This window comes from Caretta caretta, chromosome 25 (assembly GCF_965140235.1).
Source record: "Caretta caretta isolate rCarCar2 chromosome 25, rCarCar1.hap1, whole genome shotgun sequence".
NCBI lineage: Eukaryota > Metazoa > Chordata > Testudines > Cheloniidae > Caretta > Caretta caretta.
The window spans coordinates 12,846,836-12,859,996 of record NC_134230.1 but is presented as its reverse complement, the minus strand read 5'-3'; the positions used below and the strand labels follow the sequence as shown (position 1 = coordinate 12,859,996).

At 49.5% G+C, this 13,161-nt stretch overlaps 1 protein-coding gene across 20 annotated transcripts in view; it reads left to right on the top strand.

Moving 5' to 3' along the window:
- Nucleotides 1-13,161, top strand: part of PTPRS (protein tyrosine phosphatase receptor type S) — a 247,577-nt gene that overhangs the window by 77,170 nt on the left and 157,246 nt on the right. The window lies entirely within an intron of this gene.

Genomic DNA, 13,161 nt, shown 5'->3' with positions numbered 1-13,161 from the left:
GTACGCTGGGAGTCGGTGGTCCGTGGGGTGTTTCCGAGGCCGTTCGGAATGGTGGAGGTATTCTGCAAAGCTCATGCTGCCAAAGTGGCCCCAGTTTGATACCTTGACGGGAGAGGGGTCAGGGTGTGATGTCAGATGGGGCATCTGAATCCTGGACTTCGATATGCTGTCAAGGGCTGAGGGAGGGGAATGGAGCTTCTCAGAGTCAGGCGGGGGGTTGGTTGTTTAAAGGTGAAGCTTTATTCCTTCCCTTTCTATTTGGATGGAATCTCCCTATGAAAGGGAAGTATTGGGTTAGTAGGATCCATGCTGGAGCGGGAGAGTTAAAGGACCCTTTGCAGCTCTTAACGCCAGCCCACGGGAGAATCTGAGCGTAAGGATAAGGCTGCGGAGCGGGGACGGCATTGATATGCTGCTGTGACAGCTTTCTGGTGATGGCAGGGACCATGTGTGTTGGTGGGCAGATGGAGGCAGAGTTCTCTTGTTCTGTTGAGGGTGATGGGGGAGGAGTGGATGCGCTTTCCAGGATTGGGAAAGCCGTACTGGAGCAGGGCTTGTTTTCAATACAGGTTTTTTGGGCAGCAGCGGGAAAGCAACCATGCCTTTTTCTTTCCCTTGCCACGCTTCTTGGTCTGGCCACAAGGGGTATGTCTGCCCTGCAGCTGGGAGCATGCCTCGCAGCCCAGGTAGACCGATTCATGCTAGTTTGAGCAGAGCTAGTGCGCTTAAGAATAGCTATGTGGCACGGGCTAGCCACCGACGTATGGACCCTGGGGGCCAGGAGAGGTTGGGCTCGGGTAGCTAGCCAGTGCAGCTGCTTTTGCACAGCTATCTTTAGTGTACTTGCTGGAACAGAGCTAGCACGTACGTGTCTACCCCGGCTGAGAGGTACGCGCCAATTGCAGTGTAGACATACTTATGGGATTTACCCGAGACCCTATCTCGGTCTGTGAGACTGCAAAGCCCACCCATGATCCAATGGCCCTTGGCCCTCATTTGGCCTCGTATCTTCCCTGCTCTGTATAAACATTCTCTTTTCTCTTCCCCGCTTCTTGTCTCAGGCTAGATAAGGGAGGGGGGCTGGAGCTGTAGAGTCCCGATCTGCACTGGCCTGGAATCCAGGTTGGTTTCGATGGGGGTTTTAACATGGGCCTATCTCAAGTTATTAATGCGGGGAATTGCGACATTGGAGGGGATCCTGCATTAGCTACAGATCGTGGGAGCAGGTTGCAGGCACACCGTCTGGCGTGGTCGCTGATATCTGTCTTGGTTTTGCGTGCTCATTTGTAATGAGAAAGTTATCAGTAAGCTGCTGTCTTCCCGATCCCTATGGGAGCACCGTACTGGGAGGTGGGGGTGAGAGAAGATGATGGATGTCTTGATCAGCAGTTTAATCAGCCAATCAGGATGGGTGGTTTGCATCCCGAATCCCAGATGATAGAGGAGTTCATTAGAGACTGAGTCATTCTGAGCGTGTTGCTGTTATGTCTACACTAAATATGCCACAGCTATCGTGCGTCGGAAGGGGCTTTTGGTACAGCATCGGAAAGGGTTTTTCCATCCGAGAGGTGGTAGCTAGGTTGACAGAAGCTTCTGTAGACCTAGCAGTGTCTACGACCAGGCTCAGATTGACTTAACTCAGCGGTTCTCAAACTGTGGGTCGGGACCCCATTTTAATGGTGTCACCGTTAACCAAAGGGCTTCAGCCCCAGGCGAGGGGCCTGTAACCTGAGCCCCACTGCCCAGGGCTGGAATTAGACTTGCTAGGGCCCTGGGCCGAAGCCTGAGCCCCACTGCCCAGGGCCAAAGCCAAAGCCCGAGGGCTTCAGCCATGGATGGCGGGGCTCTGATTACAGGCCCCTCGCCTGGGGCTGAAGCCCTTTGGTTTTGGCCCTCCCACCTAGGGTGGCGGGACTCAGGCAGGCTCAGCCACCCCACTCCTGAGCTCATGTAGTAATTTTTGTTGTCAGAAGGTGGTCAGTTTTTTCACACTCCTCAGCTATATAGCTAGGTTAGCCTAGGGGTTAGGTATAGACCTGGCCTTCATCCCAGATCTCTGCTGGTACCGGAGAGATCCAGCCATCCAGAATGCAGCCTTGGGGCAGTTTGGATCCCTAATATCAGGCTTCCTGTTGGAATTACCCCAGCCCTGAGTGACCTGTGCCACCCAGTCCCTGAGTGCTGGGATGTCTCCTTTCTACGATCTATCTCGCAGTCAGACTTGCGGATGGTGCGCTGGTGGATTATGGCTTGCAGAAGGGGTGTTATGCATTCGCAGCTATTTGCTAAGCAAGGCCAGGATGTATCTGGCTGCTTCAAAGGATGCAGCGGTGGCTGTTTGGCCATGTTGGCCGTGGCATTTGGCAGTTAAGGTGGAGCCGTTTGCTTTGTGCCTGAATTTCCTGAGTCTTGTGTGTGTAAATTCTCCTCCTGAAATTTGAGTGACTCACGTTTTCGTTGAAGAAATGTCCTAGGTTCAATGACATGCATTGTTTTGTTGTTCTGGGGTGTGTGTGTTTTATTGTAAAGGGGTGGTTCCCCACTGGACTCTTGCTTGGCAGCTGGCTTTTGGTTTGGGGTCTGTTCCTGTGTTGCATTGTTAATTTATGGTGCCTCCAGCAATGGGGAGGCGTCCAGTAACTCCAGCATTGATAAATAACAGAGATCATTGTGGAAGGGTGTCTGGTCATCCACTCAAGCTACACTTGCTTAAATGCCTTGTGGCTGTGGAGGTGGAGAGGACTGAAAATATAATTTTTATTATTCTCGTGGTCCCAGCCAGGAAAAGGGCTCTATTCTGCTATGTGGTGTACATATACATCGTGAGAGATTATCTGTGCCCCAAAACGCTTGCTATCTACACGAAATGGAGACATGAAGTGTCTTGCCCAGGACAGTCAGTAGCAGAGCTGGGAGTAGACCCCCCAGGTCTCCTGAGTCCCATTCCAGTGCCATATTCACTACTAGACAACACTGCCTCTGGCTCATGCTGCAAGAGAGCTGGCCAGAAAAGCATAGGTCCCAAACATGGACATTGGAAATTCTTGTCATGGTGGCTGCTGACAGCTTGTGACCCAGGGGCATTCTCTCCTAGAAACACTTAAGAGAAGAACTTCTAAATGGTAGGGTCTTTTGATACTTTGAGGAACATAGGGTAGATATTTTAAAAAATAAAATCAAATAGAAAAACAGTTGCATGACAGTCTTTGAAAACTGTTCAAAGGGAGGCTGTCAACTTGAAACTTCTATGTCATGGTTTGTTTTTCTATGCTTCTGTTACTATCACCATGGGTGGGCGGGGGGAATATGATTTACAAAACTGCACCCATGATAAAATGTCTTAGTTGGAAATTTTTTGTCTCATTCGTTGTGTACATGGGCAAACTGAGAAATACAGAAACCAGCTCCTCGACCCTCCAAAAAAAAAAAAACCCTTTTGCACTGATCAATGAAGACCAAAAGGACTTGAAAACCTAATTGGAATTTCTGGCATGCTGTACTTTACAGATAGAGGATATGTACTCTCAGCGCAGAGGTTTGCACTTTCAAAAGTGTCTGGAAGATTTTTGGGGTGCCCAATCTGAGATGCTTTGAAGGGGCCCGATTTTTCAGAGGATGGATGCTCAGCACTTTATGTTTAAAATCAGGCCACTTCGGCTATGTCTACACTGCAGCTAGGGGTGTGACTGCAGTACTTGTAGACATGCTTGAGCTAGCTAGCATGAGTAGCAATAGCAGCGAAATTTCTGCAACATGGGTTAGCCACCCGTGTGTGTAGTTTGGCTCCCGGGCAGGCTTGTACTCCAGCAGCTAGCCTGTTCTGCGTCAGCTTCGCTGCTGTCAGTACCCAGACTAGTTAGAGTCATAGATATCAAGGTCGGAAGGGACCACTATGGTCATCTAGTCTGACCTCCTGCACAATGCAGGCCACAGAATCTCACCTACCCGAGCTTAAAGCTCGCTTCTCTTTGTCTACATGTGCTGCAATCAATCTGACTGCAACACAGACAGGCACTTTGAGGCATCTCCAGTTGGGCACTCCACCGTTTAAAAATCACTAGCCGCTTTTGGAAATATAGGCCATTAGCCCTGCCCAGGTGAGCTTCCGGTCTGCTTCAGACTGACACATGCAATCCATGGGGTTAAAAATGCAAGACGGTGAGGGGTAACATTGGTGCAGTGCTGATGTAAGGAGAGTTGTACAGAAGGGTCTCGGGGAAGAACTACACAAGAGAAACCTTTCAAAAACTCCCCCCCCCCCCCCCCCGGTTAATTTCATTTCCTGGACAATAGCAATATTGGGTGTAAATGGGCCGCTGGCACTTTCAGCTTCCACAATGGACTTTAGTCAGGGGAGTGCTGAGTGCATTTGAAAATTTCATGTCGAGTTCCACCAGTTTGAAAATCACACAGTTAAACTCACTTGCTTAAATGGTGCAAAAGCCCTTGTGAATGCCCTTATTTTGGTTTGAGTGGCTCATCGCAGCTTAGCGAGAGGATGTCTCGTCACTGGTGGAAATGTGGGCTCTTAACTCGAGTGAACATCCTAGGCTATGTCTACACTACGAGCCAGGGGTGTGATTCTTGAAACCGGCAGGTGTGGACTTCGCACAGTTCAGCTGCCCCAGCAGGGGAATCACACCCTGGCTCGTAGCGTAGATGAGGTTCTAGTGGAGACAAGGCAGTTTGTAGTTTTCACACGAAATAGCAGGTCAAGTAAAAGATTAGGCTTCTCCCTAGGCTTTATCTCAACCTGCTAACTCATGTGAAAATGACAAACTGCCTTGTCTTCACTGGGATATTACCTCGAGGTAGCTAACCCAAGTTAAGAATACACCTCTTTCCCTGGTGAAGAGGAGGCTTAAACTGATTAGAAACAGGTTTAACCTGACCCAAATAAACCACTCTTAAGCTGAAATAAGTGTGTCTGCATAGGGCTTTTTACTGTTTTTAGTAAACTAGTACAGATTTGTGTGTACACAAGACAATGGCTGTCTAACACTGCAGTGAGCTGGTCTAACCAACATGGTGTTTAATGGCCATGGCAGCAGCATCTGGCAGCCATCAATTCTGGGACCTCCGATGTAGCCAACATCAGTGAAGCTGAACAGGCTTTAGCAAAAGAAAAAGACTTGCAAAATATCCCTTGTACCGCCCAGAGCTACGTAGATCAGCCGTGGGAGGGTGGTCCACATAGCATGTGAAAGCTGAGAGTGGGAGAGACAGCTGAATGGGAGCAAGTAGCGGGAAGGATGTGGAAACTGAGGCATGAAAAGTGAAGTGAGATGCCCAAGGACACACAGGGAGCCGGTGGCACAGCTGGCATTAGAACAAAGGAGTCCTTGGCTCTTTGTCCTGTGCTTAACTCATCTGTCCATGTTGTTTGTTGCATGGGGAAACAGTCCTGCATTACACCCTTCTCCCTGAAGAGCTCAAGTTCAGATGACTGGTCTGAGTGGCCCTGGGAGCTATGGAAAACACTTGCCACCCTGTTTGAACTTGTTGCTTGAGAAGTTGGAAAGGTTGTTTTTGACGCTGCAGGGCAGATCTTTACCCTCCGCCCCCTGTTTTTTATGGAAAAGGCAGAGCTGAGAATTTTGTATTTGGAAGCAGGCTTATAATTACCGCAAGTCCAGGCGAGTGCCTGATCCTCTCCAGTGGTGTTTGCGTAGCCAGGCTCTTCCCCCCTTCTCTCTTCCCCCCGTTGGTGCCACAGCACCTGTGTCACCCCTACTCCCACCAGGCTCTTGGGGGAGCAGTCAGGGGTTTAGCTGGAGACGTGGCCACAGGAGGCACAAGGGCTTGGGGATGCGGCTTAGGCAAACTCGGAGCTGGAAAGGAGCAGCCGTGAGTGGGGCCTACAGCCAGTCTACCCCGAACCAGATTAGAGTATTGGCTGGCCTGGACCCAGCGCAGCTGCTCTGGCCGGTGAATCTCTGGCCAGCTTTCTCTCCGTACGTCTGTGCAGATTTGAAACAGGACTGTAATCTCTGTTTCCCTGGTAGCTAGCCATTAATGAAGCAGATCCAAGATCTCTGAGCTCAGAGGAGAACTGAACACCGATCCACAGCCAGACCTGTGGGGTGGGTGTGATGGGGTGCGTTCTGCCTCCTTTCTCTTGCCCCCCAGGACACTGTTGCTACCCCTGCAGTCTCAGCTGCCAGCTTGCTTGCCCCTTTGGCCTGTGTCAGTGTGTTGGTTGCTTTGATTATTTAAATTGCATGTTTCTGATGGGGATTTTAAATTTTTTTTTTTTTTTTTGGTTCCCTGTCGTGTCTTTGCAAATGTTTAATTCTCATGGACATTGTGCTGTATTGGCATCTGTTGTCCTGAGGATCCCTGAACATATCAGCATCTCCCCTCTGTATGCAAACACCTTTGTTAGGCAAGAAGACTACTTGCACAATCAGACTTGGGGAACATTCACTGTTTCCCTTGTCTATAGTGTTCTCTTCCTGTCCAACACAGCTGTGCAGTGTTGCTACGTGACTGTTAAACATCCACCATAATCCACCCCAGAGGTGGCTGCATTTTCAATGCCAGAAGGAAGTGATCTCGATCTCTCTATCTCCTGTCTTGGAAGATTGTTGTGTGACTGACTTGATGTTTACAAAGCATTTCCAGATTCTTGGAAAATAGCAAAGTAGCAGTATGAACTAGTGGGACATAAAAAACCAGGAGGCTATTCTCAGCTCTCCCACTTCCATGTTGTGTGTCCTTGGTCAAGTTGTTTAGTCTCTGGCCTCAGTTTCCAATCTGTAACATAAGGATAATAGCTCTGTCTTGCTTTACCTCTTAGTGGTGATATGAAAATAAATCAATTTAAAGGTTGTGAGGTGCTCAGATACTGTGGTGATAGGGGACATATAAGTACCTAAATTAGATCGCTCAGTGAGCTATATTTCCTCATGAAGACACAGCCCATAAGGGCTTGTGTACATGGAGAGTTGCATCACTTTAACGTAACTTGTGACTTTTTTTAAACCAGTTCAGCTAAACTGGTGCAAAAAACCAGTGTGGATGCACTTATTTCAGTATAAGTACCTCATTCTAGTTTAGCTTAAAGCAGAGGTTTTCAACCTATTTTCATTTGCAGAGCTCTAAAAAATTTCGAATGGTGGAGCAGACTCTTCTGGAATTAGAAAAGGAGGACTTGTGGCACCTTAGAGACTAACAAATTTATTTGAGCATAAGCTTTCATGAGCTACAGAAACCTGTCTTTTGGAACTGTTAATAGTCTGCGGGTGCCCAAGTGTCTGCAGACCACAGGTTGGAAACCATTGTTCTGTGGTAACGACAACCTTTCATGGACCCCTTAGAATGTGGAAATGCGTCGTAAACATCAAGTCAGTCACACAGTAATCTTCCAAGACAGGTTGAAAACCACTGGTTTAAAGAGTTCAGGAACAGGCTTAAGATAAATGAAAGTAAGTCACTTTTAAACTAAAATAAAAAAGCACACGGGGATTTGCATTGGTTTAACTGAACTGATGCCAGGGTATGGAGACAATGTCCCATTCGGCAGCTAGACATTGTTATCCCCATATTTTAGCTGGGGAAAGTGAGGCACAACTAGGTGAAATGACTTGCCCCAAAGTTGTAGAGCAAGGAAAGGAACCCTCATTTCCAAACCCTGCTCCCTCCATGCGAGACTTGGTTTGCCTGTTCGTCCTTCGAGTGTTGGCCAGTAACAAGGTGACTGGAGAGGCAGGGATGTCTGAACCCAGTGGATGTACTTTTGTGTTTTGGTACAGCCTGCAAACGCCCTTAGACTAAACACACAGGGCAGGCTTAGCTCTCCACCATTTCCTGAGATCTGGACATGTATTGGCCTCTTTACATGCAGGCACGGGTCAGATACAGCTTCCCAGGAGCCTCGCTGTGATTTCCCAGCTCATGGGTGATGGCTCTGAGCACAGAGGACTGTCCCTCCCCCTGCCCGGGCTTCAGTGAGGGGCTGTGGGATGCAGCTACAATCCTAGGGGTCCCTTGATCCTCATGGGCCCCCTGGGTGTGGTTGGGGAAAGGGAGCAGGCAGGGGTCTCTACAGAAGGCTCCCACATCAGTGCCTTCCAGCCTGGCTGCCAATTCTAAATTCCCTGTATTAGGTGTTGTCTACCTGGGCGAACTTGATTGGCTTAGCTATTCCGGAGTGACTCCCCAGTGTGGACACTCCGTTCTGGAATAACTACTGTGCTCACAGAGTGGAGTAATTATTCCAGCGTAAATCACTTTTATTTCGGAGTAGTGGGTCCACATGGGTGAGTTCTTACAGAATAACTGAAATGTACCGGGATGGTTATTCCAGAACAGCTATGCCGGTCAGTTTCTTCCCAGGTAGACAAGGCTTTACAGCCTCCTCCAAACCTAACTGGAAACAAAGAGGAGCTAAGGGAACACAGGGTTCCCTCATCAAGGGGGCAGTGTGGTCCGTCCTGTCCCGTCCCCCCCCCGATCATTCCCTGCCCTTCTCCAGAGCTGAACCAAAGGCTCTGGGGCAATGTTCCTTCTAATTTTTGAGAGGCCGTGTGTGCAAAAATTTTCTTTTGTGCAAATTGTTGTGCTTCTTTGCAAATTTTTGTGCGTGTGGTGATTCGCCATGTGCGCGAGGTTTAGGATCTGTGTGTGCATGGACACGCGCACAGCTTAGAGGGAACAGTGCTCTCGGGTCTATTCCTAACCCAAGCCGAGCTGTTGCATCAGGGCTGCTCCTTCCCTGTGAACCCAGCCCCCTCCTTGAGCTGGCCCTTGGCGTGAAGAGGGCTGGCTGGGGTATATTTTTAGCAAAGATAGGAGGGAGATGGCAGGGCAGAGGGCTCCGTTCCAGGAAGCTCCGGCTCTTTAATTGTTTCTGGTCTAGAAAATTATATGGTTCCTCGAGCGTAAATAGAGAATGTATGGAAGGTAATTGTACCTCTGGGTGCAGATTAGCCAGTGTTGGGAGAGGCAGTGTTTGTTTGGAGACTGGGATCAGGAGGGGCAGGGCTGGCGGAGAGAGGAGAGAACCCGCCCTCCAGAAGAGGAGTCAGAAATCACTGCAGCTTTGTGTGGCCACGCATGGCCTCCCTTTGCTTTTCTCCTTGTGTTCAGTTTTCCTGTCCCCACTCTCATTAAGCTCGCTATGGGGCCATAGGAAGGTAAGGGCTGAGGGGTGGTGGGGCCCGGCTGTGAGCCAGAGGACTCGTTGAACCCCCCTCTGGCTGGGTTAAGGGTGCAACATTCAACAGAGCTGGGGCTGATACCCATACCGTGACCCCTTGTTGCAATGGGAGAGAAGTTTTGGGAACCACCCCCTCTCATCGAAGGCGCCCAGGACCCTCGAAACATGTCTGGGACCCCCCTGCCCCCCTATTGAGAACCTGTGAAGCAGACATTTTATCCTAAGCTGCTGTGTCCTTATCTCAGTTGTGCAGATGAAAGCGAGGCACCCAAAGGGGAGGAGGTGACTTTCCTGAGGTCACACAGTAAGTCAGTGGCAAAGACGGAACAGAACCTAGGAATCCTGCCTCCCAGCCTGGGTTTCTATCCGCTGAGCCCCACCGCCTCGGGGTTTTACTCTGCGGGTCCGTCATCAGTGGTCTTCTCGGGGAAGCATTGGAAATGGAGCTTCAAGGTGGGAGGTGTCTCTGTGCTCCCCCAGCTCACGGGCAGGAGGGTGTGTGTGTGTGATGGCTCTGAGCACAAAAGACGGTCTCTCCCCCTGCCAAGGCTGCAGTGAGGGGTTCTCTCCTGCCCTCCCCCAACCGTGCCGTACAGCGCCCCTTAACCCAGGCGTGCACCTGGCATCTCATGGCTCCACATGGCTAGAAGGAGGTTTGGAAGAAGCGTTGCTATGCTTCTGGGTTTTGCCCACGTAGCATCTCTGGGAGGGGGATGCATAGGGGAGATGGGGTCCTTATATTTCTTTGCCTCTTCCCATCTCCCCTTGACCTGGCGGTGGTTCTGAGCACTGCATACGTCCGTAATCTTGGGGAGCTGCCGGGGCCCTTTGCAGCAGTTGCTCCATGCCTCCCCCTTGGTGCCTAGTGGGGCTCTGAATGCAGGCACTTACTCACAGAGCTGCTAGCGTCTCTTATTGTTAAAGACCATCTTATTACCAGCTCTTCAGCCGAAAGGTCAAGAGCAGGAGATTTTGTTTGAAGTGTCTTTTTATTCAAGCAACAGTTTAATTCTGGTGCGTTCACAAAAATCCATTACATTTAAAAAAAAAGTCCCTGTTTTTTTCTGTCCCCCCCCCCCCCAATAAATTGCAAATGGTTTCGCTAAAGCAGGGATTTTCAACCTTTTTTCATATGCAGACCCCTAAAAATTTTTGAATGGAGGGGCAGACCCCTTTGGAAATCTTAGCCATAGTCTGTGGACCCCCAGGGCTCCACGGAGCACAGGTTGAAAACCACTATTCTATGGTAATGGCAGTCTTTCGCAGACCCCCTTAGACATCATCTGCGGGCCCTCAGGGATCTGTGGAGCACAGGTTGAAAACCACTGGGTTAGAGCATTCAGCAGACAAGGAGAAAAGGGTGGGTGGGAACTCGGAGTCAGCAGGGATGTGAACGTAGCAGCATAACATGAGCCAGGTTTTCAGAGCACCTCAGTCCTGCAAATCTGGCCTTTATTTAGGTGCTTCCAGGGGAGCTGAGCTGCTTGGGGAAATCTAACCCTTCGGGGGCACGCGTCTTCTCTTTATCAGGGCAAGGAGGCTTCCCCCGTTCAGAGAACGCTTGTGGTGAGACTGGCATGAGTCTCTTCTTCAGGGGCAGATTCCCAAGTTTCTTGGGGTCCTGGGTCTACGTTCAGTGAGAGCCCAGATGTCTGAGCCATGCATTGGTGCAGGGCAGAGTTTGGAGGGTATGGGTTGGGCTGCAAGCTGCTTTGCTTGAGAGGAAAACTCAAGGTCTCATGAGTAGAAGGAAGACTACAGCTAATTTTGCAGAGGGATGGGGGGGGGTATCTATCCAAGGAGGATCAGGAAGAGAGAACGGAATTCAGCCTCTCTGCTTGAAGCCATCCCTAGCTGTGATTCATGGGCTGATTAAAGATAATAGCCAGTCCGATGCTGCAGCAGCCCGCAGCCCTCCATGTGGCCAACGAGAAAGTGGTAGAGATTTGTGCAATTTCCCCCCGCCCCTTCCTCCCCATGGTTCCTGGTATAAATAAAAGGAGCAAAGCGGCCAGCTCTGTTTATTGAACACAAACAGAAGATAAAATAGTGGAAAGCTAATTTTTTCGTGCTCATTGGTGGGAGAGATTAAAATTATGCAAATCCTCGGCAGTGAGCTTGGTGCAGAGATAAGGGGATGTTCAAGTTGGCTGGCTGCTTGCTAATTCACTCATTGAAAAAGAAATGAGCAGGAAAGCGGCGATCAGCGGCGACGGCCTCTCACGGGGCTAGAACTGCTCCACTCTGGTGGGAGGAAACCCAAACAAAGGAAACCCTTTCCAAGGAGCGTGGTCTCTGCACTGAGATGCAACCTGATTTCTCCATGCTCAACAGCATTTCTGCTGCGGCCCCCAGGGCATCACCAGGGCTTGGTGGCCTGTGAAGTCCGCTGCCAGTGAGCAGAGCAGTAAGGGGTTTTCAGAAGCACTTTCCCTGAACTCCCATCAACCCTCCTAAAACGCTGCATTATCAGCACAATTCTCCCCCTGGGAACAGGGTGAGGGAGAAAGAACCACCTGTGACTGATGTTAATCATGGTACTTAATTCACGACTGGAAGGAGCTCAGATGCTCCAGTGATGAGGCTGGGATAAGAATCTCTCTAGAACAAAATCTGCTTCAATGGTAGCGGAGTAAGGCTGGTTCCCCGGCTGCTTCTGAAAATCCCCACGCTCTAGGTCCAAGGCAGGCTGTTGTATCTTCCTCTTCGCCTTCCCTCTGCCGATGCCTAGTATGGATGCTTCCCGTCCCTTCGTGAAGACAGAACCCGCTGTCCCTCTAATGGCTTTGATGACTTCTGCTGACGTGTGAACATTGAAAGCTCACGGGTTTTTCCAAGCTGTATCTGAACTCTTATGGTACGAGATTATTTTAGGGATGGTGGTTAAAATTTGCCATAGAGGTGAGTGCTCATGTCAGATTTCACAAGTTGGGTTGGGCTGGGTCAGAACTGGGAAGTGGTGAGAACTTTAAGGAAAAGGCAAATGGAGAATGGCTTCATTCGTTGGCAGTCTTTGCCGAGTCAGTACTGAGCCATTTCCCCAGCGTGTGGCTAGAGGTGGCATTTGTGGATGAGAGAATCATAGAATCATAGAATATAGAACTGAGGGTCCTGATAGCTTGTTGTTAAAGATCCTGTGGCATGGCTTTAAACAGCTGAGGTGTCCTAGCCATATTCTAGCCTCTGCCTAAATGAATTCTCTCTGCAGCTTCAGCTGGGTAAGGTCTTTACTTCCTGTCTTAAAGTGCATTGTTGCTGTGTGCTTTTAAACATCTGCTGCACCCCACCTCAGAGGTGGCTGCCTTGCAGTGGTGGGTGAAATAGAAATCCCTGATAGTGAGTGTATCATTTGTGAAGCACTTTTGGGCGGGGAAGGGGAGTACCTTCCAGTGTGCTGTAGTCAGAAAATTGCATTGCTGTGTCCAGGGCTGGCCTTAGACCAAAATGGTACCCCAGGCACGGAGTATCTTCGGCACCCTCCACCCCCACTTGTTAAACTTTTGAATATCTCATTTGTATTGCATTTGTAGCCCCTTTCACAACTTTGATGCACGATTTGCATGCATGATTTATCCCTGTCTTCTAAGACAATAAGTTTGCCCGCTAGGATCTGTAAATCTGTATTTGTTTGTGCTGTATATAAGCAAATAAAAACATTCGTTTCCTCTAAGCTTATAGAAACTTTTAAATTTTAAGAATCACTGACATGTGCGAACATCAGGAAATTGAACTGTGCACCAACATTGGGTGGGCCTGTATGGAATAGTGTTAGAGTAGGTGACAGCCTCAGAATGTTAATCCGAGTCCTTCAGTTCTAAAGGTCGCTTTTCTAGCCTTTGCCCTCACGAACTGGAGCACAGCGGTGGAGAGATCCAAATGGCCAATGGCATTTTCGAGCCATCAAATGGCAAGCGATGTCCGCCTCTCCTCAGCCGTTGTTGACCGAAGATACGTTTTAATGAGCCTGAGCTTCAAAAAGCTGCGACTGTCCTCCGCAGCAT